Raw genomic sequence first — 27,584 nt, 5'->3', positions numbered from 1 at the left:
GAGAGAGTGGAGCAGGAGATGGGAAAAGGGCCTGGAATGTAGTCGAATTATCTTACAGGTCTCTCGGACAGCATTGCAAGAGTGGAAAGTGTGGCCTCAGTCTGGATACGGAGGAGGCACTGGACAGAGCGGTCAATGGTTAACAACTGGGAGATCCAGCAGGCCTAGCCATGTTTGAATGGCGGAGTAGACTCGATGGGCCGTATGGTCTAATTCTGCTCCTATGTCTTATGAAAGAGGAGTACCGGATGGGGAGTCCGTTATCCTGTGCTTCCGACACAGAAATCACATCAGGTTTGCAAGGAGTCCCTGTCAAATTTCCCAGGAATATGAACTGATCTGGAAATCATTGTTATTATGTTTCATTGTTTTAAAAAAAAATCAACTGATTTTGAACAAACTCAGTATTATGCACTTTCTTGGCATATAGCTAACATATTTTTACATCACTAAGATTAGTACAAAAGGAATTTGCAGGCAGAACCGCTGCCTCGCAGCACCAGTGACTCGGGTCCAATCCTGACCACATGTGCTGTCTGTGGAGTTTGCCTGCTCTCCCTGTGACCACATAGGTTTCCATGCTAATTGAAACTAAAATCAAAACTGAAAGCTTTAAGTGTTGAATAGGGCGTACCTCACAAAAGGACATGCATCACATGACTATGGTCAGACTATGTCTGAAGAAGGGTCTCGACCCGAAACGTCACCCATTCCTTCTCTCCTGAGATGCTGCCTGACCTGCTGAGTTACTCCAGCATTTTGTGAATAAATACCTTCGATTTGTACCAGCATCTGCAGTTATTTTCAGACATTACATGACTATGTTTACTCTTATTCTCAATACTCCCCCACCTTGAACGCATCTTTAGATGCTTTAGCGATATTGCGCGGAAACAGGTCCTTCGGCCCACCGAGTCTGCGCCGACCAATAACACTATCCTATACACTAGGGAAAATTTACAATGTACATAATATGCCAATTAGCCCACAAACCTGTACGTCTATGGAGTGCGGGAGGAAACCAGAGCACCCGGAGAAAACCCACACGGACACAGGGAGAACGTACAAACTCTGTACCGACAGCACTCGCAGTCAGGATCTAACCCAGTGTAAGGCAGCACTACCACTGCTACGCCGTTGTGCCGCCCCCATCTGTATGACTAGATTCAAAGAAGCAATCACCAGAGACCTATTAGAAACAAAATTGCATTCCTCACACTGACAGTAAATCATGTTGTGTGGCATATTCATTTCATGGGGCCCAAGTACTTCTGGTTCCTTCAGCATCACTAAGCCAGATAACCAATATTGGTGCATTGCAGGAATGTGGAAGCAGATTCCAAATGCAGCCGATGTAGCGAGGATACAGCATTCACAGGACTGCGTGCATGACAGTCAGCTGAAGGTGCATCAGAAAGAGCACGAGGAGGAAATAATTCTCACAACCCAACCCATCAGGTCAATATCCAAAGCCTTCCACTGCCTGTCAGAACTGGTAGACATTCGATCAGTATCTCCATCCTAAACCACAGCAAAGAACCATCGCTCTGGGTAGATCAAGACGGAGTGATTCACAGCCACCTCAGTCAGTGAATTTTTGCTGGAGTCACTGGAAGTTACAAGAGCAGATGCTGACATTCTCCCACATTGATTCAGTCCATGTGACATCAAGCTGTACTGCACTGTACATACCAGCAGAGTTTATAACAACTTATACCATGGAACACAACAGGATGAGGGGTGACCTGAGGTGTACAAGATCACGAGGTGAAAGGTGGGGGGGGGGGAGATTTAATGGGAACCTGAGGAGCAACTTTTTTTTCACAAAGGGTGGTGGGTGTATGGAACGTGCTGCCAGAGGAGATAGTTGAGGCAGCAACTATGACAACATTTAAAAAAACATTTAAAGAGGTACATGGATAGGACCGGTTTAGAGAGATATGGGTCAAAAGCAGGCAGATGGGATTATTGTAGATGGGGCATGTTGGTCATTGTGTGCTGGTTGGGCCAAAGGGCCTGTTTTCATGCTGTATGACTCATGACTATAGCAATTAACTACCGAGGGCGACACGTTGGAGCAGCGGTAGTATTGCTGTCTTTCAGCGCTTGCAGCGCCGGAGACCCGGGTTCGATCCCGACTACGGGGGCTGTTTGTACAGAGTTTGTACGTTTTCCCCGTGACCTGCATGGGTTTTCTCCGAGATATTCAGTTTCCTCCCACACTCCAAAGACGTACAGGTATGTAGGTAAATTGGCTTGGTAAATGTAAAAATTGTCCTGTGTGTGTGTGCAGGATAGTGTTAGTGTGCGGGGATCATTGGTCGGCACCAACCCGAATTGGGCCAAAGGGCCTGTTTCCACACTTTATCTCTAAACTAAACTAAACAATGTATTGCCGCACTGCCGATGATCTTACTCCAGAATTGGTCCACTCTCTACATAAACTGTACCAAACCCACTGAAACAATTATTCATCTGATGACAGCATTGAGGAGGCAAGATTCCCCTGCCTGCAAAAAGAGGATAAATCCACTTATGGCTCGTTAAATCGAACCTTGGCAAAGTAATGGAAGGAAAGATCAGCAATGCTACTAAGCTGCCCTATTCATTAATAAGGTGCTCACTATGAAGTTATGGAGCTATACAGCTCAAGAACAGTCCCTTCGGCCCAACTTATCCATGCCGGCCAAGTGGCCTACCCAACCTAGTCTCACTACCATTCAGTCTGGGCTGAATAAGGACCTAGCTGCTCCAAAGGCAGTCACAAGAGCTGAAATACTTGGGTAAGATGAAAGTAACTAGCTTTACCATCATGTGGCATCAAATCTCTCCCAAATCAATTTGTCAATTGGCATCAGCAGCAACTCTAGCTGAGGTCATGCCGAGCACAAAAGATGATTGCCTTTCCTTCTACCATGCAAGAAGAGAAAATGTTTGTTGACGATTGCAGTGTTCAGATGCATCATTAATTCTTCAGACAATTAAGCAGAGTGTGCCACCACGCAGCAGGATTTGGAACATAACATTTGGGAAGAACATCAAGTAACATTTGCTCTTGCAGATGACTCCATGAAGACTCGCCAATCTTCAACAAGAAAGGCAACCAGTCTTTCTTAAGTAAAACACAAAGTATTTTACTTAGGAAACACAAAGGAGTGACTCAGCGGGTCAGGCAGCATCTCTCGAGGACATGGAGAGGTGACATTTTGCGTTGGGATCCTTCTGCAGACCAGTCTTTCCTAATGCCTCTCATTAATGTACCACCACCAAAATGCCTACCAACAACATCCCGGGATGTTCATATGTGTTTAAGTGTTGAAATCCATGAAATTTAAAAAATGAAATCACCAACTCCTCCTACACTCAGCAATTAAGCAATATATGAGTTGGCAACATCCTAGGCTATTCATGCGTTAAAGTGTTGGAATTTCCAATGAAAATTACTAGTGAGCTATGCAGGAACCAAAATCACACTGTTTCCAGCTCATAAATTGCTGGGTGAAGGGGAGGTCAGATTTTATTTTTAAATTTCAAGGAAAACACATGCCCTTTCTTTCGATAAAATCCAGCACTCCACAATACAGTATTTCAAGCAGGTATTTAATAAAAAATGTCATTCAAACCCTGTCTGCCCTCTAAAAGAAGCATACATCGTGTAAACAGTCAGAATCTTTTTCCAAGAACAGAAATATTAAATACGACAGGGCAGAGCTTTAAAGTAAGTGGGACAAAGTTAAAAGGAGATGTGCAGGGCAAGTTTTCTTTCACATAGAGGGTGGTGAGTGCCTGGAATGAAGTGCCAGGGATAATCAAGGATGAGTCTCACCCCAGGCACTCCCTCTTCTCCCCTCTCCCATGAGGCAAGTTACAGAAGTGAGAAAATGCATACATCCAGATTTAGGCACAGTTTCTTCCCAACTATTATCAGGCAATTGAATTATCATATCACCACATATACAGTAGTCCTGAGCTACCATCCACCTCATTGGAAACCCTCAGACTATCTTTAATCTGACTTTTCTAGACTATATCTTACACTGACCGTTATCCCCCTTTATCCTGTATCTGTGTACTGTGGACGGCTTGATTGTAATCACATATAGTCTTTCGACTGACTGAATAGCACACAACAATAAAGCTTTTCGCTGTATTGTACACATGACAATAAACTAAACTAAACTTAAAAGGGTGGTGGTTGTAGGTGGCATTTAAAAAACCCTTTGGGTAGGCATATGGATATGTGGGGAATGGAGGGATATTGATTATGCGTCAGCAGATAAGAGACGGTCTTAGCATCATGTTCGGCACTGACATTGTGGGCTGAAGGACCTCATAGAGTCATAGAGTGATACAGTGCAGAAACAGGCCCTGCAGTCCAACTTGCCCACACCTGCCAACATGTACCAGCTACTCTAGTCCCACCTGCCTGCGCCTGGACCATATCCCTCCAAACCTGTCCTATCCATGTATACAGTACCTGTCAAACTGTTTCTTAAACTTTGGAATAGTCCCAGCCTCAACTACCCCCTGTGGCAGCTTGTTCCATACACCCACCACCCTTGTGATCTTGTGCTGTACAGTTCTTTCGGAAATAAAGAGACAACATTAATTGACAGCGTGCCCGCCTGGAATGCATTAGCTGTCAATGGCAATGTTCGTGACCTTGAATTTCCAGCAGGACGGAGAGCCAGTTGACAGGGCGAGTTCAGGGGAAGCAGCCCCCTGAAGGCGAAGGGTGCAGTTTTGGAAAAGATGGGGGGAAGATGCCTGGGACACGGGGCCTGGGACGTCCCGGGTAATTTCAGACTCACCAGTGCTGTGGTGGGTTGTGAAGCCCTTGACCGGGAGACGCGCTGAAGACGAGGAGCCGCCGCCGCTGCCGCCCTAAACCTCCCTTCCTTCCTTCCTTTAGCCGCGGCCCTCGGTGCAACCAGGCGCCGCCTCTCCCCGGGCCCGCCGCCCTGACTGGCCGATGGGCGGGCGGGGCAGCGCCGGCCAATCACAGCCCGGGACGGAGGGGGCCGGTCCCATCCGGGCGGCGCTGATTGGCCGGCGCTGCAAAATGCGTCTCCATGGCAACGTTGGGGCTTGCGTGCGGATTGGCCGCTGAGGAGGGGCTGCACCAGAGGGAAGGAACAGCAGGTGCGGGTTTAAACCCAAGACAAACACCAAGTGCTGGAGTAACTCAGCGACACAGGCGGCATCTCTGGAGTAACTCAGTGGGGTAGGTGGCATCTCTGGGGAGAAGGTGGAGTAACTCAGCGGGTCAGGAAGCATCTCTGGGGAGAAGCAATGGGCAGGGCCGTCTTTACAGCATTATGGGCCCCGGGCAAAGCAGTGTACTGGGGCCCCTACAACAACTACTCACAGGAAATAAAAATGTAAATGGTCCATAAAATTAAACATATATTTATTTTATTGGCACTTCCAACAAAATCGGTGTTGAAACATTAAAAACATGCTGTACAGCAACAACTAATCAACATGATAAACATTTGAACAATACACGAGGCTTGAAAAACACAATAATACTCAGTAAGCCATACAGATTAGATGTCACAGTATGAAATTACTACGAATTTCTTATTATAACAAGCATTTGCGGCATTTCTTTGCAGATAATTGCTTTATTATTGGCTTGAAGTCAATGGTCTTTAGGATGTCATTTTCCATGCACATGAGTGAAAGCCAGTTCAAACGATGCTGCCCCATTGTGCTACGAAGCTGATTTTTTATAAGTTTCAGTCTTGAAAAAGAACGTTCTCCTGTACAGTTGGTCACCATCATGCACATGAACACTCTGAGTGCAATTTCAACATTCGGGAATACAGATTTCAAATTGTCGGAAATTATTTTTCTGTACAATGCAGGGAGAGTCTCACAATTTTCATCAAGAGCCATGTAGTGCTTGAGATGCTCACATTCATTTAAAAGGTCATCATAATTAAGGTCTTTGTGATACATATTAGCCAGATGTTCACACTTTTTCTTTAGTGGATCAGAAGCAATAGTTTTCAATTCACTGAAGAAAGAAAACAGATTTCCAACCTGTGAATAAGCTTCTGCACGTTTTGTCAGTTCAAAGATTAGAGTGTCCAGAATAGGGAGGAAAGTTTCTACCTTGAACTTTCCGCTTTTACTGAGAAGTACCTCTGCTGATGATGATCTATCATATCTAGTAAGACGCACACTTCGTTTTCGTTACCGTTTTTTCTCATCACTGTAATCTGTATCTGGGCACATACTCCTGGCTTTGAATTCATATTCACTGAATTTATCTCTAGTTTCCTGAAGATAGGTTTTCATAGACTCAAGAAGATTTGTGGCAACAAGGATGTTCACATCCTTTGACTGCAGGACCTTGCTTGTTTTGTTCATTCTTTCTAGCATCTAGGGCGTGCAGCGTAGGTTCACTAGGTTAATTCCCGGAATGGCGGGACTGTCGTATGTTGAAAGGCTGGAGCAATTAGGCTTGTATACACTGGAATTTAGAAGGATGAGGGGGGATCTTATTGAAACATATAAGATAATTAGGGGATTGGACACATTAGAGGCTGGAAACATGTTCCCAATGTTGGGGGAGTCCAGAACAAGGGGCCACAGTTTAAGAATAAGGGGTAGGCCATTTAGAACGGAGATGAGGAAGAACTTTTTCAGTCAGAGAGTGGTGAAGGTGTGGAATTCTCTGCCTCAGAAGGCAGTGGAGGCCAGTTCGTTGGATGCTTTCAAGAGAGAGCTGGATAGAGCTCTTAAGGATAGCGGAGTGAGGGGGTATGGGGAGAAGACAGGAACGGGGTACTGAATGAGAGTGATCAGCCATGATCGCATTGAATGGCGGTGCTGGCTCGAAGGGCTGAATGGCCTACTCCTGCACCTATTGTCTATTGTCTATTGTCTATTGTCATTCCAAAGAATTATGAGAAAGATTGTTTCCAGGTTTTCCATTTTCTTGCTCAATCCTTCTGCCTCTCGCCTTGTATTCACTTCCTGTTCATTGTCAGCTGATACAGAATCCAGCGCATGTTTTATTTTCTCGAAACCCCCATACAGAGCATGAACAGCATCAAAATGTGCTGACCATCGTGTGTCAGATAGACGCTTGACCACAAAATCTTTTCCTAAAGATGATGTCAATACATTCCATCGATGAGTAGAAGCAGCAAAAAAGGAATACAGATGTTGAACAAAGTCAAAGAATTTTACAGTTTGTAGACAACACTCTGCTGCTTTTACTCCAACCAAGTTCAGGCTGTGTCCAGCACAGGGGACATAGATGGTGAACTCATTGAGTTGATGAATCCGTGCTTGCAATCCAGTATATCGTCCAGACATATTTGAGGCATTGTCATATGACTGACCACGGCAGTTTGATAGTAGAATTTTGTTCTCATTAAGAAAATCCACAACAGTGTCTGTTAGAGCCTTTGCTCCATGAGAAAAGATGGGGATGAACATCAAGAAACGTTCCACAGGCTCACAGCCTTTAATGTATCGGACAGTAAATGTTAGTTGATCTGTGTGTGAGATGTCTGGAGTGGAATCTACACTTATTGAATAATACTTTGACTCTTTTACTTCTTCAAGAATAGTACAAAGAACCTGTTGTCCCATTAATTCAATAAATTCCTCACAAATGTTTGCAGATAAATATGACGGGTTCCCTTTTCCAGGATTTCCATACAGTTTGAGATGTTCTTCCAAGAAAGGGTCAAATTCACTCAACAGCTCTAGTATGCCTAAAAAGTTGCCATTTTTTACTGACCCAATAATCTGATTTTCTCCACGAAATGGCAAACCTCTGGAGGCAAGAAAGCGAATTACAGAAACCACACATGTCAACACTTTATGCCAATATTCCTGCTCTGAGCGATGTTGTTTATGTAATAAAGAATCTACACTTCCAGTTTCTTTATGCCTAATCAAATATGCTGTCATGCACTTTCGATGTTCTTCTCCATTTTCATGTTCTACAATAACATTGCTGTGCTTCCAGTCATTGAACCCCGATGTAGCAAAGGGAGATTCTTTCTTGGACAATAGGCGACATACTAAGCAGTACAAACGACCTTGGGATGGTGAATAGAGTAGCCAGTCACGTTTTACACACTCGCCATTCTGCTGTTCACGTTTGAACACATTATTTGATAAATACCTTGTCTTCATACTCTCTACTCCAGCTGTTTTATACACTTTGCGTGAGTTTGAAAGGTTGCTATCATGATTCTGACATGATGAGGGCCCACTACAAATCCAGTAATCTACTGTGTTAGTATCATTAATGTTCCATAGCCCCGGATCTGTCTCTTGGATTGGAAACTCCTTTACTGTTACAGATTTGGGTATTTCCTCTTGTGAAATGTCACCAGCAGCAGCAACAGGTAATGATACTATTGGTATGTCTGCTGAAACTGGATGATTGGTAGCAGGAATGGATTTGGATGTGGATGCTATATCTGAAAGAACAGTACTAGTGGCTGACATTGCAGGAGTGGATGTAGATGTGGATGCTATATCTGAAGGAATGGTATGAGTGGCTGATGTTGCACCTGTGTTGAACCACGATGTTAATTTTGGAATTTTTCCAATTTTCTCCTTCTCCTCTGCAGCTCTCTTCCTCTTCTGTGCTCCACTCAAAACATTACATTTCATTTCTGCTAAGGGTTATTTACCTGGAAATATATATTATAAATGTTTAGTATTAAGTCCCACGCCAGGATGTAGGGTTATATAATATAAGTGTGTTTGCGACAAGACCTAAATATTTAAACATTCTGCTTCCATAATGAACACGTCCCTCCTTAAATTGTACAAACAGTATTTATTCTTAATACAAACTCTCTACTGTGTGCTGATTCACAACACTGCCGGGCAAGGCCTTGAATAGCCCAGTGGCGTAGCTAGGGTGTCTGGCACTGATCTAGCCTCATCTGTGTATAGGTCTACAAGACTACATTCAACATTTTCTCAACTTGCACAAATAAAAAGCTTATCCATTCATATATTCACAAACTATTAATACCTGGTTATTAGTACTGCATCATAAATTCATAATCTTAAATAACCACTACATGCTTATCGTACAAGTGTTCAATGTTGTGAATGAACCTCAGATTTAATCACTAATAATCTATGCATAGCCCTATACCTGTGTTCATATACAATGTATAAATATAACCAATAATCATGTCATTGTAGCGACCATGGAGAATGGTCTAGGTCGTCGAACCCTCGGATTGGCCAGCGAGGTCACGTGGGAACGCGACCATGGGGATTGGTCCAGGGAAGGACATCGCTGATTGGCCAGCGATGTCATGGGTGCGTTTGGCGCCCGATTTAGTTAGTTCGTCTAAGTCTTCAAGGAAGACAGTAAGTTTATATTGGTTGTCCTGCGACTTGTTGTTTTGATTCTGTATTCGTGTATTGCGGTTGCAATAAACTACATCTACAACTACAAGTTTCGGACTCGCCATATTGGTGACCCCGAACGTGATCTGGACGATCACCGACTGAGAAAAACCCGACGCCTCGTTGACGATGACTGAGCAGGGCACACCGGAGTCAAGCGCGGCGGACGTTCATCTTCCGTTATTTTGGACGTACGCACCGCAAGCTTGGTTTATCCACGCCGAGGCCCAATTCCATATAAAGAAGGTGTCGGATGATTCCACGAAGTACTTCTACCTCGTCAGCGCGCTATCGCCGGACACAACCAAGCGCGTGATGCGGTTCATAATAAATTCACCTGCGGAAGACAAGTATGAAACCATGAAGAAGGTATTACTGCGGACCTTCGGGTTAAAAAAGCATGGTGGTGCGGCAAAACTTCTGCACCTACCGGAGCTTGGAGACAAACTGCCTTCCGTCCTCATGGCCGAAATGATGGTGCTAGCCGGTGAGCATACGGATTGCCCGATGTTTGAGCAGGCATTCCGCGAAAAACTCCCCGAGGATGTCCGATTGCTGCTTACGGATTGTTCTTTTAAGGACCCCGAAGCATATGCAGCGAAAGCGGACGCGCTCATAGCGGGAAAAAACAAGGCAGGGGATTCCATCAACAAAGTCTCGACATCGGTGACCACGCCACAGCGACGGCAAGATGGCGCCACGTCTCCCGCCAATTCTCCGAAAGCCCGCCAAAAAGATCCGCACAAGCGCGGCTGGTGCTATTATCACCTACGATGGGGTAACGAATCCCGCAACTGCCGTTTGCCTTGTACCTTCGCGGGAAATGCCTCGGCCGATCGTACATAGGGGCAGTTACGATTGGCCAGAACCGGCGCCTCTATGTCCATGATCGATTCACGGACACAGAATTTTTGGTAGACACGGGAGCCATCGTCAGCATAGTGCCGCCGACCGACCTCGAAACCAGATCGGGTAAGACAGGTCCCACCCTCATCGCGGTGAACGGCAGCCCAATTCGCACTTTCGGTACACGGAAGATGTCCCTGGGTTTAGGCCTCCGCACGTACGAATGGCCATTCATCATAGCCGACGTCAAACAAGCGATCCTGGGCGCAGATTTTCTCTGGGCTTTTTCACTGGTTCCTGATGTCCGCGGTAACGACCTCCGACCTTCCGCCGAAGACGAGCACGTCGCTCCGACAATCGCCTCCTCGCTCAGCCCTACTGTCCAGGCCGTCGTCGCGGCCCCCGACTCGTATGCTGCGATTCTGGCCGAGTTCCCAGAGCTGCTCGTTCAACGTTTCGACGCACCTTCGGCTAAACACGGTGTGGTCCATCACATCCGCACCGAAGGCCCTCCCGTTTTCGCTCGGGCCAGGAGACTACCGCCAGACAAACTGGTGGTGGCAAAGGAGGAGTTCAGGAAGATGGAGGAAATGGGAATTGTCCGTCAGTCTGACAGCCCGTGGGCCTCGCCGTTACACATGGTCTCCAAGGCATCTGGGGGGTGGAGGCCATGTGGCGATTATCGGCGTCTCAATGCTGTCACCACGGCTGATCGCTACCCCATACCGCACCTACAGGACTTTTCATCTGGGCTGGAAGGTGCGGTAGTGTTTTCCAAAATCGATTTGGTGCGAGGATATCATCAGATTCCGGTGCGACCGGAGGACATACAAAAAACTGCAACTATAACTCCGTTCGGGTTGTTTGAATGGTTGCGTATGCCTTTCGGTTTAAAGAACGCGGCACAGGCTTTCCAGCGACTGATGGACCGCGTGGGCCGGGGTTTACCCTTTTTGTTTATCTATCTAGACGACATCCTGGTAGCCAGCCCCTCCGTGCTGGAACACCAGGCCCATTTGAGGACCGTGTTCCAGCGGCTCCAAGACCACGGGCTCATTATCCAACCCTCCAAATGTCAATTCGGCCTGCCTGCCCTTGATTTTCTAGGGCACAGAATTACTCCTGCCGGTGCCGCCCCTTTACCCGAGAAGGTGGAAGCCATTCGGGCCTTTCCCAGGCCCACCACTGTAAAAGGGCTGCAGGAGTTCGTCGGTATGGTTAATTTCTACCATAGATTCGTTCCGGCAGCGGCGCGAGTCCTGCGCCCGCTTTTCCAATGCCTTGCAGGGAACCCGGTAGAGTTGTTGTGGTCCCCGGCCGCAGAGTCGGCTTTTACGGCAGCTAAGGCAGCCCTGGCAGACGCCACCATGTTGGTCCATCCGAGCCCCTCCGCCCCCACGGCCCTGACGGTTGACGCCTCTGACGTGGCGGTGGGTGGGGTTCTGGAGCAGCAGGTTGGTGGCCATTGGCAGCCTTTAGCCTTTTTCAGCCGGCAACTAAATTCGGCCGAGCTGAAATATAGTGCATTTGACCGAGAGCTTCTAGCTCTCTATTTAGCTGTCCGTCATTTTAGGTATTTCCTCGAGGGCCGCCCATTTGTGGCATTTACGGACCACAAGCCATTAACATTTGCGTTTTTGAAATTGTCTGACCCATGGTCGGCCCGCCAGCAGCGGCACCTGACTGCTATCTCCGAATTTACAACAGATGTCCGTCATATCGCGGGTAAGCTTAATGCCATTGCTGACGCCCTGTCTAGACCTGCTTTTCCCCCTATTTCGGCGGTGGACTGCGAGGTGGATCCCCAGGAGCTCGCGGAGGCGCAGCTTCTGGCGGATACCGTTTCGGCTTACCGGTCCACCACTTCGGGATTAAAGTTGGCCCAGGTGGCTTGTGGGTCGGAGGGCACGAAAGTCTGGTGCGATATTTCTCTTCCTCGTCCCAGGCCGGTAGTGCCGCCTTCCCTTCAGCGCCGAGTTTTCGATGCCATTCATGGGTTGGCGCACCCGTCCATCCGCTCCACCTCTGCCTTGGTAGCAGCGAGGTTTGTCTGGCATGGCCTGAGAAAACAGGTAGCGGGGTGGGCACGTTCCTGCGTGCCCTGTCAGACCGCTAAAGTCCAGCGCCACGTCCAGCCCCCCGTACAGGATTTCGAGGTCCCGGCCTTTCGTTTTTTTCACATCCACGCCATATCATTGCTATTAATAGTACTACAGTAGGTCTAATGTGAGTAATGTCAACTGAGTTGAAGTGACGTAACATATACGCTAAATGACGTTATACAGCATGAGATCCATACACATAGGCCTACATGCAAGTGAGGTGGCAGAGGTGACTGCGATACTAACCTGGGGATACTAAATCAGAGACAAATCACAATGTCCATTTGTAACACAATAACATTGCAGCAAATATTTATAGTTTAGTACTAGACCAAGTGGACCCGTTGGGCCCATTCCTCGTAGAGGGGGAACAGGGAAGGGGAGAGGGTATGATTGAGTGAGGCCTGGACCCAAAGCCTCTCGTGTATTGTTGCACCCTCAACCCACCTTACCCCCCCCCCCTCCTCCCCTTACTGACCCACTCCACCCCCCTAGCCACCCCCACTTGCCCCTCCCCTGCCCCCACCCGGGACGCGGGGGGATGGAGTGGCTGAGTGTTAGACCAATGCAGTAGAGGATTGGGGGAGTTTCAAAGGGGGTTCAGGGAGGATGAATTGGGTGAATGGAGGGTGGAAGAGAGGGGGGGATAAGGGGGCTGGGGGGATGGAGTGGGTGAGAAGAGGATAAGGGGGGATGAGGTGGGTTGTGGGGGGTGGGATGATAAGTGGAGTTGAGGGGGTGTGGATGGAGTGGGTGAGTGGGGCTCTTAAAAAAAAACCCTGAAACCAATTTAAGTTAATGCAGCACAGGTCTGGGGGAGTTTTAAGGGGGATTAAGGGGGAATGGAGTGCATGAGTGGGGCTCTGAAGAAAAATCCTAAACACAATTTCACGACCCCTGTTGTCCCCCTCCCCAGTGCCCATTCTCAGACCCCCCCATTCTCTCTCCCCAGACCAACTGTTACTCTCCGCCACCCCCCTTTCCGCAGCACCCCCATTTCCCCCACTCTCTCTTCCCCCCCACCACCAACCCCCACCCTTGCTGTCCCCCTCCCCAGTCCTACTCTGCCTCCTCCCACCCCCACTCTCTCCTCCTCCCACCCTCCCCGTCGCCCCCCCCCCCCCCCCGTCGCCCCGTTACTCTCCCCCACCCCCCTTTCCCTACCAGCCTTAAAGCACTTACAGATCGCTGTGAGAAGCACTTAGGGATGGAAAAGCAAAGCACTTAGGGAGCTAATTGTTGCGAAACAGATCGCTGGGAGAAGCACTTAGGGATGGAAAATGTTGCGAAAAAAACACTTAGGGACCGAAAACGTTGCGAAAAAAGCACTTATTGAACCTACATTTTTAAAGTAGTATTTATTTATTGCAAGTCACTTAACATACACAGATCAGCATGGGGGCCCTATGCTCGTGGGGCCCCAGGCAAGTGCCCATCAGGCCCATGCGTTAAGACGGCCCTGGCAATGGGTGGCGTTTCGGGTCAGACCCTTCTTCATAATCTGGGTTGTTTGGTTTACTTTAGAGATACAGCGCGGAAACAGGCCCTTTCGGCCCACGCCGACCAGCGATCCCCGCACATTAACACTATCCCCTACCCACACTGGGGACAATGTTTACATTTACCAAGCCAATTCACCTACAACCTAACCTCTTGGTCTTTGGAGTGTGGGAGGAAATCGAAGATATCGGAGAAAACCCACGCAGGTCACGGGTGGAAAACGTACAAACTCCGTACAGACAGCACCTGTAGTCGAGATCAAACCCGGGTCTCCGGCGCTGCATTCACTGTAAGGCAGCAACTCTACTGCTGCGGCCCATAAAATTGAAGACTGCAGCGAGCAGGATTCGAACCTGCGTGGGGAGACCCCATTGGATTTCAAGTCCAACGCCTTAACCACTCGGCCATCGCTGCCACTGCTCTTGGATTAACATTAGTTTTTTTTGGAGGGTGCATTTGCAGACTTTCAGAACCCTGCAGAGGAGTTTGCTACCTGGAATAATGCTTCTTCAGTATTTCCTCCGTGCAACATCATCATAATTCTCTTGGCAATTGTGCCATTATTATAATCTCTGACCAACAATCTGCCTATCAAATAACCCCCCTCCGCTGTGTTTAAGGTTGCCAACTTCCTCACTCCCGAATAAGGGACAAGGTGACGTCACCACACCCAGCCAGCGGCCACGTGCTCGGGCTCCACCAATGACGGCCGCCCAGGCCGGGAGGCGGGTTGCTACGCAACCTCCATTAGGGCCTCGGGGCCTACACTGTCTGGAGGTAGACACAAAATGCTGGAGTAACTCAGCAGGTCAGGCAGCATCTTGGGAGAGAAGGAATGGGTGATGTTTCGGGTCGAGACCCTTCCTCAATCTGAAGAAGGGTCTCGACCCAAAACGTCACCCATCTTCAGCTGGATCTCCATGAGACGGGCGGCGAGGACTTCGCCATGGACGACGAGGATGATGAAAGTAGCCACAAACTGAAGGAGAAGGCGAAGAAGAAGAAGGGGCGAGGATAAGGCTCCAAGGAAGGCGCTCGATCCATGTTGCGAGAAGAGTACGGCTCCGTGGAGCAAGACGGCGACGAGCCAGGCCCTCAATGCTCGGTGGAGGGGTGGATCCTGTTTGTGACTGGGGTCCATGAGGAAGCCACCGAGGAGGACATCCACGATAAGTTTGCCGAGTACGATGAGATCAATAACCTGCACTTCAACCTGGACCGACGCATCGGCTACCACAAGGGCTACGCTCTGGTGGGGTACGAGACCTACAAGGAAGCGCAGGCGGTCATGGAGGGTTTGAACGTGTCGGAGCTGGCCGGGCAGCCCATCAGCATGGACTGGGGTTTCGTCGGGGGGCCTCCTCGGAGCAAGAGGCGGGGTGGCCGCAGGAGCAGCCGGAGCCCGGACCGGAAGGGGTCACTGAGCCGGGACAGAGTGCGGAGCGACCGGTGGGACGGAGCGGGCCTCACAACGCCGGGGACCGAGATGTGCCCGCAGATCACCGTGCCCAAACTGAGCCGTGCGTTACAGGGGCCGTTTAATCTCAGTCGGGACTGTCGTGGGGCTGGGGAGGGAAGAGTAAGGTTGGCTTGTGCAAAACAACACTCAGAAATAAATATTTTAGTTCCAAAAAAAATCTTCAGTCTGAAGAAGGGTCTCGACCCGAAACGTCGCCCATTCCTTCTCTCCCGAGAGCTGCCCATCCCGCTGAGTTACTCCAGCATTTTGTGTCTACCTTCGATTTTAACCAGCATCTGCAGTTTTTTTCCTACAGTGTCCAGGCCCACAGTGCCCCGCGGGTCTAATACGGGACAAGGGCGGTCCCTTACGGACAAACCAATTTAGTCCAAAATACGGGATGTCCCGGCTAATACGGGACAGTTGGCAACCCTAGCTGTGTTCACCTATTACCAGATTCTGAAGGAAGGGCCCGACCCAAAATATCACATATCTATGTTCTCCGAGGATGTTGGTTGACCCAATAAGTTAGTCCGGCATTTTGTGGCTATCATTATTGTCAGAGTCATACAGCACTGAAACAAGCCTGTCAGCCTAATTTGCCCACACCGACTAACATATCTCATTGTATTGGCAACTGCAGTCTTTTCCAATAAAGTCCTTTCCAGTTGCCATTACTTCAAAGGCAGTGGGAGTGAACTTGACGCAAACCAACAGAGATTTTCCAAACGTATTTTCAGTTTAATCAGTCGTTTATTGAAGTAGTTGTACAAAACAAGAAGATGAACCTACCAGGCTGTGCTTATTTTGCATTCAAGTCATAGCTGGTGTTCTGTTCTCCCCGTCTGACCACAGCTCTCGTTGTAGGTCTGTTGCAGGTCTGGTAAGAACTGTATCTCACCAAACTCCCTGTGTCTAACCCCTCCCAGTCCTTGTGTCTCCAGATATATCACCTTGTTCTGGCTCCTCCAGTCCGTTATGCTTATATGTGTACTCATCTAATGACAGCCCCCAAGTGTCCAAAATAATACTGCAAGATATATCTAGACAAAAATAATATAATATGCTAAAGCAGCCAGCACCAACACAAATGGCTCGTACACACCAGCCCCTAATTGTTCTACATATATAACGAAACAATTACAAGTAAACATTAAAAGGAGCTATAAAATTTTACACATAATCAAAAAAAAAGTATGCACTATATGTTGGCTTCTAATCTATTTTAGTGATTCTTCAATCTTGAAGGCCACCAGTCTATGCTGTACTCGGGTATCAGCTTCTAGGAGCAGACATATCTTTGTTATTGGTCTTTCCAAGATATTGCTCTTAGTTTGAAGTTGAACTGTGCACACAATACCTTGTGCATCTGGTGTGGTCTCCAATATTCTGCCCATTAGCCAGGAGCCTCATGGTGCAGTGGAATCAGCCACCTCAACAATGTCACCTGTAGCAAAGCTTTTTACCTTAGACCACCATTGTCGTTCTTGGATTAGAGGCAAGTATTTTTGCACCCACCGTTTCCAAAAGAGATCTGCCATATATTGTACCTGTCTCCACCTGCGTCTAATGTATAAATCTTCCTTTACAAAGAGTCCGGGGTGGTAGTTTTGGCTTACCTTTCAACAGAAGAAGATCGTTTGGCGTGAGTGGTTCCAGGTCCATTGGATTATCAGAACTCTTGGTAATGGGTCGATCATTTAAAATTGCTTCAACTTCACAAATTAAAGTTTGCAATCCTTCATCGTCCAGAACTTGTTGGCTAAGAACAGAGTGCAGCACATTTCGAACCATGGGATCAATTGTTCCCAAACACCGCCGTGATGGGATCCTGCTGGAGGGTTAAAGTACCACCTTATCCCTTGCCTTTTGCCTTTGAAGAGGGTGTTGAGTTAGATGGGTCCTATCATGAGCTCTAGCAGATGGTCCCAGAGTTGTTTGTTTTGGTCTAAAACCTGTTGCACTTGATCAGGCAAGTATTCAGCTGCATGTGGCTCTAATTTAGCTGATGTTTCCCTTTGAGCAGTTTCTCTTCTCAAATAAAAGTTAATCAGATCAGATACTCTAGAGCTGCTTCTTGATTTCATAACCTCAAGTACATTGAGTCTTGCTTGGTTGCTGCCAGTTCAGCATCTAGTTCCAGTCATTCCTTCCGTCTTCTCAGCTGTTCCCTTTGTCTCTTCTGCTCTTCCTCCATTTCCAATTGTCTTCTCTTCTGTTCTTCCACCAATTGTTCCACTTGTGCCTCAATCTCATGCTGGCTTTTCAGGTAGGCAACCCATTCTTCGAGAATGGCCACATCTGCCTGAGCTTTCATACGAGCAGAGAACGTTAAAGATGCACATGATGAAGAACGAGATTTGAGGTTCAATTTAGATTTTGAGATATTTGAAACACTGTCATCAGGTCCAATGATGTCTGAGTTTACATCACTGTTGTGTGCACTCCCAGCAATGGAGTGTGTAGTTTGCTGACCAACCTTGAATAACCATGCCCTAGTATCTTGTGTAAACTCGAAAGTTTCCTCTGTTTGGTGAATCCCCTGATTTTGCTTTTCGAGTTCGTCTTCAGGCAGTGATAACTGTACCAATGCCTCATAATCTTCTTTGATTTCATCATGGAGCTGGTTTAATTTAATCAAGTTGGTTTGTACTTCATTTACATTTTCACTTGATTTCATCTCTTTCATCATTTCCATTAACTTGTTAGCTTGTTTATATCTTTTGTTTTTCATCTTCTGGTGCTTCTCAAAGAGCGATTCCCAGCCCTTGGCAGTGAGTTTGATAATCCTCTTTTCCTTTTCAGAATGTTTTCTGATGTCACCACCTTGTGGCTGAACATCAGATCTAACCACAGACATACGTGTACATTATCCCTTTAAGACATGTTGACGTAAAATCGTATCTTGTACAAAAATTCAAAACAACTGATATCTTGCGATGCTCAAGGTCACTTCTTTGTTCTCAGCATTCCAATTACAGCTGCCATTTTTCAATACAGCTTCTGATATATAGCTTTTCCAATAAAGTTTAATGCTGTACTCACCTTTCCTGCGCATTGGCTTTCGAAGTTTCCAATCTCCGTTAGTCAGATTAGCGCAGGTAGCGACCCTGTCCAGTCTGTTGCCTTCGGCTTCAGGCTTGCAAAATAAAACGATCTATGTTCCGTCCAGTTGATTCACAAGCTCCAGTCTCACTCATGGAGCCAATTCTTACTTATAATGGCTCTTTAGAGATAGTTCTTACTTTAAATGTAATGGCAACTGCAGTCTTTTCTAATAAAGTCCTTTCCAATTGCCATTACTTCACAGTGAGTAGGAGTGAACTTGTCGCAAACCAACAAACAGATTTTCCAAATGTATTTTCAGTTTAATTAGTCGTTTATTGAAGTAGTTGTACAAAACAAGAAGATGAACATACCGGGCTACACTTATTATGACTGAACCAGTCATAGCTGGTGTTCTGTTCTCCCCATCTAACCACAGCTCTCGTCGTAGGTCTGTTGCAGGTCTGGTAAAAGAACTATCTCACCAAATTCCCTGTGTCGAACTCCCCGTGGAGCTCGCGGTCTCTGGTTAGAGACCGACTTTGGGAGCTCCAAGCCGCAGGAACTTCGACCGTCCCAATGCGGGAGCTTTGATCACCAGCTGTGGGAGCTTTGATCGCCCTGACTGCAGATGATTCGACTGCTCCGACTGCGGGAGAAAAATGAGGGAAGAAGTTTAGACTTTATTTCCTTCCATCACAGTGAGGAATGTGGAATGTTAACTTTTAAGTAGTTGTGTGTCTTGTTCCATTTTTTAGTATGGTTGTATGGTAATGCGAATATCACTGTACCTTAATTGGTGCACGTGACAATAAACGACCTTTGAAACCTATCCATGTGTTGCAACATTTAGACACGGACACAGACTTTATTGTAGTGGGCATACAAGTATGTAGCTCCAGATGGACCCCTGTATATTGCATCTTTTAACGTGGGGAGACTGGTGTACAAAGTCTTTGACAGGGACAGCCCTGTCTAACGACATGAACTCCACCAGGATTGGAAGACTCTCCCTGCTGCAGCCTTCTTCCACCTTCTTGGCCTGGTGGCCAGCAGCCATCTTCCAGCTGTTTCAACGTTGAGGTCTTCTTCTTGGGTTGCACTTGGACCTCCTTGACCTGCTTACCATGGGTGACCCTGACAACATATCTCCAGATGGTTTAGCTCTCAGGATATTGGACACATGCAATCCCCACCCTTCCACTAAGTCTTAATTAAGTGAAATTGCTGCAAAGCAAAGAAAATGAATCACAAACTTCCCCCAAACAGCCTTTACATTGGCTGCACCAAGCTTCATGCTTCAGTGCATCCCTCAGCACGAACTCCTGCTGTCTGGGTGAGTCAGCACCATTTTCACAACATCTTACTGTGCTGGGAAAACCAATAAGATTTGGGCTGACCAAAGAACCAAGTTGATGGTCTTTCAGCGCACCTGATGTTCGTCTCCAAATGTGTCCCCGGAAACAGCTCATACATCAGAGAGTCCTTTGTTATGGTGTTGTTCGGGATGGACCGTGACAAGGACCTTTCCCCCATCCTTCTCCAGACGCTCTTTGTAAATCCACACTCAACTAAGATGTGAGCAACCGTCCCTTCTCCCTAGCTGCCTCTAATTATTACTTCCAGCATAATTGCATAAAACGCATACCTTCTCAAAATGCTATTCTAATGACTCACAGGCGCCACCCTGCCTTCTGTTAAATTTAGAACATTTCCTAAGCCCTGGTACTGTATCGTACTTAACTCCCTCTTTGGCCAAGTTCTCTCCAAACCCAAAGAAAATTATTACAATGCATTACAAAATTAACACTGGGTATAATAAAACAGCAATACTGACAATTAAGCAGCTATTGATGTTTTCTAAGTTATGCTATGTGTAGTCCAATTCGTCCTTTGTGTTGTATCTTTCTTGTGAAACAATCTATTGTAAGGTCCAAAAATAGACACAAAATTCTGGAGTAACTCAGGGTAGGGGAATCAAGAACCAGAGGACAGAGGTTTAAGGTGAGAAGGGAAGGGTTTAATGGGAACCTGAGGGGCATTTTTTTTACACAAGGGTGGTGAGTAACGGAAGAGGTAGTTGAGGCAAGTACTATCATACTTAAAAAATATTTTGGCAGGTTCATTGATAGGATAGATTGAGAAGGATATGGGCCATACACAGGCAGCTGGGACTAATGTAGATGGGGCATGTTGGTTTTCACACTATGTATCTCTATGACTCACACTATTCAGTGAAAATCTTTCACAGTTTTTATGTTACGCCAATAGAGATGAAGTCATTTTGATTTATCAGTTCGAACGTGATAACCGAATGTGTTTTTCCGTCAAACATTAGAATTCACTTTGAGTTGGTGTATCCATACAAGGCATTTGTTAACAGGGATAATTGACAAAGCTCAGTTGAAATTACCTGAAGACTAACAGCTGCAGTAAAATAATTGGAAAGTATTAATAGGAAACATCATGAAGTAGTTTAGGAAAATGAACTATTGTCATCCGCAAAACAGCTGGAAAAATCTTCGAAATCCATGTGATAATAATACAATTTACCCCCTAAAATTGTGTAAAATTAGATGCTTGTGTAAAAATTTAAAACATGAAAAAACAGTGGTTTGAGATGTCATGATTTAAAAAAGAATCATATAAAGGCCCTCAATGTAAATTCAACCTTTTTATAAACAGTGAGAAAACAACAGCAGCGAAATGTACTAAGTTGCCTTGTTTTAAATTACTTCATTTAATGGATATATTACAAGTTAAGATGTCACACACCCGGAACAACATTAACTGTATTTATCAATTATTTTATTGAAAACAAGATTATACATTTCCACTCTAATCACAATTAGTTGCACCACTTTCAACAAACAGATAATTACTGCTGATGAAAATATCGCTCCAAGGAACGCAGCTAATAATACACAAGGTGTTTTATGTTTATTGAGACAAAAGGGATTTAAATATTAAACTATTCAATAAATTTAAGTGTGAATTTGAATAATCTAAGGCAGGCGGCTTGTTCTATGATGTTTGGTGGCATTGCTGAATGAGAATAAATGATGCAAATAGCTTCCCTGTCGCTGTAACGCTACTGGAAACATTAATAAACCTCAGGCTGCATCTGCTACACAAGCAAATCGTTTTCAATTATCAAAAGGCTGAATGTTATACCTTGTAGAGCAGTGTTTCCCAAAGTGGGGTGTTACTGCCCCCTGGGGGGCTGTAGGATTATCTAGGGGGGCGCTGAGATGCAAGGGGGTGGTGAGGGGGGGAGGGTGCTGCAGGAGGGCAGGTGTCTGTACGCACTTGACCTGCTTATGGGGCAGTTGTTCTGCCGTGCTCTCCACTGACCTTCTCTCTAAAAGCACGCACTGTTGCTAATAGTAAATGGTATCTAAGACTCTTGCTAAATAACTATCATATTTCCAAAAGCTGGCATCACTGGATCAAATTCATCAATTTTGTTAAATTAATTAAACAAAAAAGTTGTAATTGGATTTTGAATACGTGCACAATTAATTATTACACTTTTGAATTTTATCGTGTTATTACCTCCCTCAGTGGGTCATGCAAAGTATTATTTTGCTTTTTATGGGGTTGGATAGGGGGCACTGGGATGAGTTTACAGAGCGAAAGGGGCAGTGGCCGAAAAGGTTTGGGAACCACTGCTGGAGACCTGAACAAAATGGTGATCCGTTCAAGTGCAATTTTACATGTGTTATAATTTCCAGCCTATAATCTTTGGGGCGGCACAGTGGTGAAGCAATGGAGTTCTTACCTTACAATGCCAGAGACCCGAGCTGGATCTTGATTACGGGTGCTGTCTGTACAGAGTTTGTACGTTCTCTCTGTGACTGGGTGGGTTTTCTCCGGGTGCTCCGGTTTCCGAAGCATGTGCAGGTTTGTAGGTTAATTGGTTTCTGTAAATTGTAAATTTTCCCTAGTGTGTAGGATAGTGCTAGTGTAAGGATGATCGGTGGTTGGCTCGGAATCGGTGGGCCAAAGGGCCTGTGTCCATGCTGTATCTCTAAAGTGATGATAATTTATAAAAAATCTTAAGGATAATTTGAAATCTTTGTAGGCTTTCAGTCACATACTCTGTTCCAGTTAATTCATTATGAGATGATTGTTAGCATGGATAATAATCTCAGAAATGAAAAACCTCCTACAAACAATCAGATGGCCAGTTCACCATTAAACGCATCACTAATCAGTATAATATCATTATTCTGTCTCCTTATCTCAGACTCACGCTAGCGATCTACTTTCAAAATGTTTTCAAACTCCACAACTAGTAAAATGATAATAAGTAGAAATAACACTGGCATTTACGAGGTTTATTGATAGGCACATGGATTTACAGGGAATGGAGGGATATGGATCCAGTACAGACAGGGGAGATCAATTTAACTTGGCATTATGTTTGGCATGGACATTATGGGCTGAAGCGTTGGTGTACTGCTCGATGTAAGCAAATAATCTATGACGGAAAGTGCCGCAGTAACTCAGCGGGTCAAGGTGCAGACACAAGATGCTGGAGTAACTCAGCAGGTCAGGTAGCATCTCTGCAGACGTTTGGATCGGGACCCTTCTTCAGACTGAATGTGTGTCTGAAGAAGGTCCCGACCGAAAGGTCATCTATTCATTTTCCCCGGTGATGCCGCCTGACCCGCTGAGTTACTCCAGCATATTGTCCGCATTTTTTGCAAACCAGCATCTGCATTTCTTTGTTTTGACAAAGTAAATGTTCTGTGTTTTGATGTTGATTGATTGTTAGATGCTGGCCAAGGCTGAGCATAACTCTAATGATCACCAACAAAAGAAGTGGAAACCTCTGGCAATGCAGCATGATTGATCTAGCTTTGTTTTTTGTTGCATATCAGTCAACCTGTTGACTCCATGGCAAGAGTACCATTAACTGAGCTTCATAGTCAATTTTCCAGGCTTGGCAACCCTTGGATCCCTGCACATATTACTCACTTCAAACTACAGCAACAAACAAAGTCCTGGAGGAACTCAGCAGACCAGGCATCATCTGTCATGGGAAATGGACAGTTGATGTTTCCTTCTTCAGTTGTATGACATTTTCCCTCCACCTCTGCTGCCTAGGCTAGGTTCCTCCAGCTGTTTGTTTTTTGCTCAAGATTCCAGCATCTGCAATCTATTGTTCCTGCACTTTATACTACACTTGTGTAAGGGCTAACATTACGAATGCAGCAATGTGGGTTTTATTGCAGGAGTGTAAAAGCTCCAGCTCGGATTATTCCTGGGGCATCCTGTTGTCAGCATGGAAGCGCGGTTTATGGCTGATCGTATACTCTGATATCAGCAACTGGCCTCAAAGCTTTGAAGTGTTAAGAAGAACATCTTGCCATATGGACTGCCCTTTGTTCCCAAGAAAGAAGAGGTCACGATGGACACTACGGACTCGGAGGTCCCGAAAGACACATATTTATAGGGCATTGTAAACTTGCCATATAAGGCAGTGATGGAAAAATACTGGCACATGTATTTAGGGTATAAAAGGTGTCAAATGTAAGCTTTCGGGGAGAGAGACTACACTAGCTTCCTAAGCGTTTCTAAACGCTCCGGTATCTAAGCTCTCTCCCACCTGGGTGAGTAGAATAAAGAGGTTAAACGAATTCAGTTGTCTGCCTGTTTTTTCTAATACGCCACGGACTACAACACTTGAACTTGACTACCAAAATTGTAACTGCCTGGATCTGGCTCAACCCGCTTTCAAAATTAGTTCCTGTTGCACGTGGCTATACTTAGTTTAGTTCAGAGATATAGCATAGAAACAGGCCCTTCAACCCACCGAGTCTACGTCAAATATCGATTACCTGTTCACGATAGTTCCACATTATCTCACTTTCTCATCTACTCCCTACACATTTTACAGAGGCCAATTAACCTACAAAATCTGAACGTCCTTGGGATGTGGGAGGAAACTGGAGCACCAGGAAGAAATCTACAGGGAGAACATACAAACTCCATACAGACAGCACCCACGGCCAGGATCGAACCCGGGTCTCTGGCGCTCCGATGCAGTAGCACTACAAGCTGCACAATAAAAGTAATAGCTGTCACTAAAAATAAGAAAGAATTGAAAGTGTCTGCTGTAGATTGCTATACTTATTGTTAAAAAAAAAGTAACTGCAGTCACTTGAAGTAAATGAAAAATGATAGGGTCGAAGTTACTGATCTAACAGAGCCACATGAAACAAAACATCCGCCATCATCAGCACAGTTTCTTGTTGGTGCACTGGACATCTACATGAGGTTTTCACCCACGATCTGTCCACTCAATCAGTACTTGTTATTTTTTTTAAATCAGCCTTGAAATGGCTCGGTACTTTTAGCACATATCACTACATGCCTGTCATTATCTCTGCAACAGCAGCTAATGATAAAATGGTTGAAGTTTGCATGAAGGCTAAAACATCAGTGTATTCAGTCTTGACAAGAAGATGTTGATGATGAATCTGCACAAATATTTGACATTGTAGATTTTTAAGGCTAAATGCATTATATTTTGTTTTGCCTCGGCTATGATGAAAATATCCATCTCCTTGCATGTTCTTGAATAAATCTTAAATATTCCAATACACTCTAGTTTATATCCAAAAATATTTAGTTGCTCTAATTGAGAGTCAATCAATCACTACCAGTCTTATTGAACACAAAACAGGTACAAAAACGACAATACTGCAACGTATGTGCTTAGAGGTTATATTATCTTTGTAAATTTGTAATTTTCCCCGGTATGGGACGAATAAAGGAATATATTATCTGTATTGGCTGTTTTTACTTTGTAGGAATTTCACATTTTATGACCAATTATAATAGGTCAATGCATGATGTCACATTCAACTGTAATTGTGGTACACACACACACAGCTGTAGAAATAGCAAATAGATGGAATTGTAGGATAGAATATTAATAAATTGAGATGGCCAAGTAAATGCACCTAACAATGTAAGAAGTCTTGCAAATGTGTTATTTAAAGGGACCCTTAATTGCAGTTTTGTTGGGGACTGATCTGGAGGGAAAGTGTATTGTGCCTGTGTGACTAACACAATGAGACATTTAAACAGTAATAAACTTTAAATACTTAGTGCTGGTAGTTTTCCATCATCAGTGTTATGTCCCTGAACTGAGGAAAGAAGAGCATGTCAAATGTAACAGCTTGCATCAATCATTTAGTTGGTACCTGCAAAGGAATTACCACTAATAGACACTTCTACTTATGTCAAAGTGTCCATTCCTCTCTAACCAACTAAATCATCTCCTGCAATTCTCCTCCTTAAAAAAAATAAAAAATTCTGAATAGCTTTGTTGCAGTTAATTTTTATTTCAGCTGGACAAAACACCAAATTGAAGAAAATGGCCACTATAAATTATTGGATTCCCAGACCTCCCAACGTGTGATTTTACAAATTCATAATTTTGATGTCCAAAATTCAGAATTTTACATCAAAATTGATAATATGGCGCGTAATGCAACCTTTCAGCAAAAAAAAAGGTATGCACGCCAGATGCGCATTGCACTACATTCATGTGTGAAAAACGACTATTATTTCCAACAGTCTGTAGTTCTTGGACTACATGTACAATGTCAGGCCTATCATGAGTATATTCTGCTATTTGTAGAAAGATTATTGAACCTTTTTGCAACACGAAAAAATTGTTTTGTTTTGTTTTTTCTAATTTGCTTTTTCCTTACACATCCCAATTCTCTAGGTATTGAATAAAAGAACAATGGTCATAAAGTGTATGACTAAGTTATAAAGAAAGAGTTGATATATGCGACTCAAACTAAGTATACGGAAGCACTTGTTGAAGTAAATTCGCACATTAATTGATAATCAGCCCAAAAAGGTGGTAATTGGCTTTTCTGCTGTGTTTTATATTTTATCCCCATCTTAATTAATTAATACAGTTATATAATCTTGCACTTAAGTTTAATATTTACTCATTACATTTCCACCACTGATTTTCTGGCACACTTGGTTCCCAAGCTTTGCTGGTTTATCCAGCCGGCCAAGGAAGACGGCTAAGGGGATAGATGTGCTGGCTCCAACTGGGCTGGAGTTCCAGAGCCCCGGCCGCAGGTTGCAAATTCACCCCACTGATCGGCCATGGAAGTCTCGATGAGGTCGAGATTGGCTGCCTTGCCAAGCCTGGGTGCCCCATTTTCGGGGAGGCTTCCAGGGCGGGGGGATTTCTCGCAGAACCCCTAGCGACCTCTAGCGGCCGAATTGACAAATTGCAATTACCGACTGTTTTGTGGTAAAATGTGAGGCGAAATCGGAATGGCGGAAATGAAATAAGAAAGCGGAAACTTTCCGCTAAATTCGGAAGGGTTGGGAGGGATGGATTCCACTGTAAATTGTGGAATCGACTAATTTAATTCTTCAATTAATTCTTCGACTAATTCTTCAGTAATATTTGAACGTTTATACAAAATGGTCAATTTTAAAAGTATAAAACCCTGAGCAAATGCATCAACTGTGTAACTGTGATTAGTCTGGGATTAGGGCGGCACAGTGGTGCAGTGGCAGAGTTGTTGTTTTACTGCGCCAGAGACCTGGGTTCGATCCTGACCTTGAGTACTGTCTGTATGGAGTTTGCACATTCACCCTGTGACTGGGTGGGTTTTCTCCAAATGTTCCGGTTCCTCCCACATTCCAAGACGTACAGGTTTGTAAGATAATTGGCTTCTGGACAATGTCCCTAGTCTGTAGGATAGAACTATTGTATAGGTAATCGTTAATCGGTGTGGACTCGGTAGGCCAAAGGGCCTGTTTCTACATCGTATCTCTAAACTAAACACGACTAAACTAAACTAAACACTACTGTGATAGTCAATGTCTTTGTGAAATGTTGTTATTAATATTGAAATACCCATCTAAACCTTATCTGCTTGCATACATTTATTGATAATAGGAAAAAAAACTGCAGATGCTGGTTTAAATCGAAGGTAGCCACAAAATGCTGGAATATCTCAGCGGGTCAGGCAGCATCTCTGGAGAGAAGGAATGGGTGACGTTTAGGGTCGGGACCCTTCTTCAGTCTACCTGTGTCTACCATTTATTGATAATGATCAGTTGGAAATAGATTATTTTAAATTTTTGCTACGCACAATGCTGTCTGCCAGTTACTTAGCTTATTTCTCAAAGCCAGATATAAAAAATGTCTTATCTTCTTCCAAAAGGCAATT

The 27,584-nt window shown here is 45.1% G+C and overlaps 1 protein-coding gene, 1 non-coding gene and 1 pseudogene across 2 annotated transcripts in view; 1 reads left to right on the top strand and 2 right to left on the bottom strand.

Moving 5' to 3' along the window:
• The window catches only part of sfxn3 (sideroflexin 3), a 36,535-nt gene extending 31,591 nt beyond the window's left edge, over positions 1 to 4,944 (bottom strand). Inside the window, exon 1 of the mRNA XM_078413400.1 lies at positions 4,812 to 4,944. The gene's annotated coding sequence lies outside the window, so the exon portion shown is untranslated. The remainder of the gene's footprint in view (positions 1 to 4,811) is intronic.
• LOC144600827 (RNA-binding protein 8A-like) lies at positions 249 to 16,765 on the top strand (annotated as a pseudogene).
• Positions 14,186 to 14,267, bottom strand: trnas-uga (transfer RNA serine (anticodon UGA)). The gene has a single exon. It is a non-coding gene; the product is annotated as a tRNA-Ser (tRNA).
• Positions 16,766 to 27,584: the final 10,819 nt, after the last annotated feature.

Source organism: Rhinoraja longicauda, chromosome 16 (genome assembly GCF_053455715.1).
Source record: "Rhinoraja longicauda isolate Sanriku21f chromosome 16, sRhiLon1.1, whole genome shotgun sequence".
Taxonomy (NCBI): Eukaryota; Metazoa; Chordata; class Chondrichthyes; order Rajiformes; family Arhynchobatidae; genus Rhinoraja; species Rhinoraja longicauda.
The sequence above is the reverse complement of the archived record's forward strand: the minus strand, read 5'-3'. Positions and strand labels throughout refer to the sequence as shown.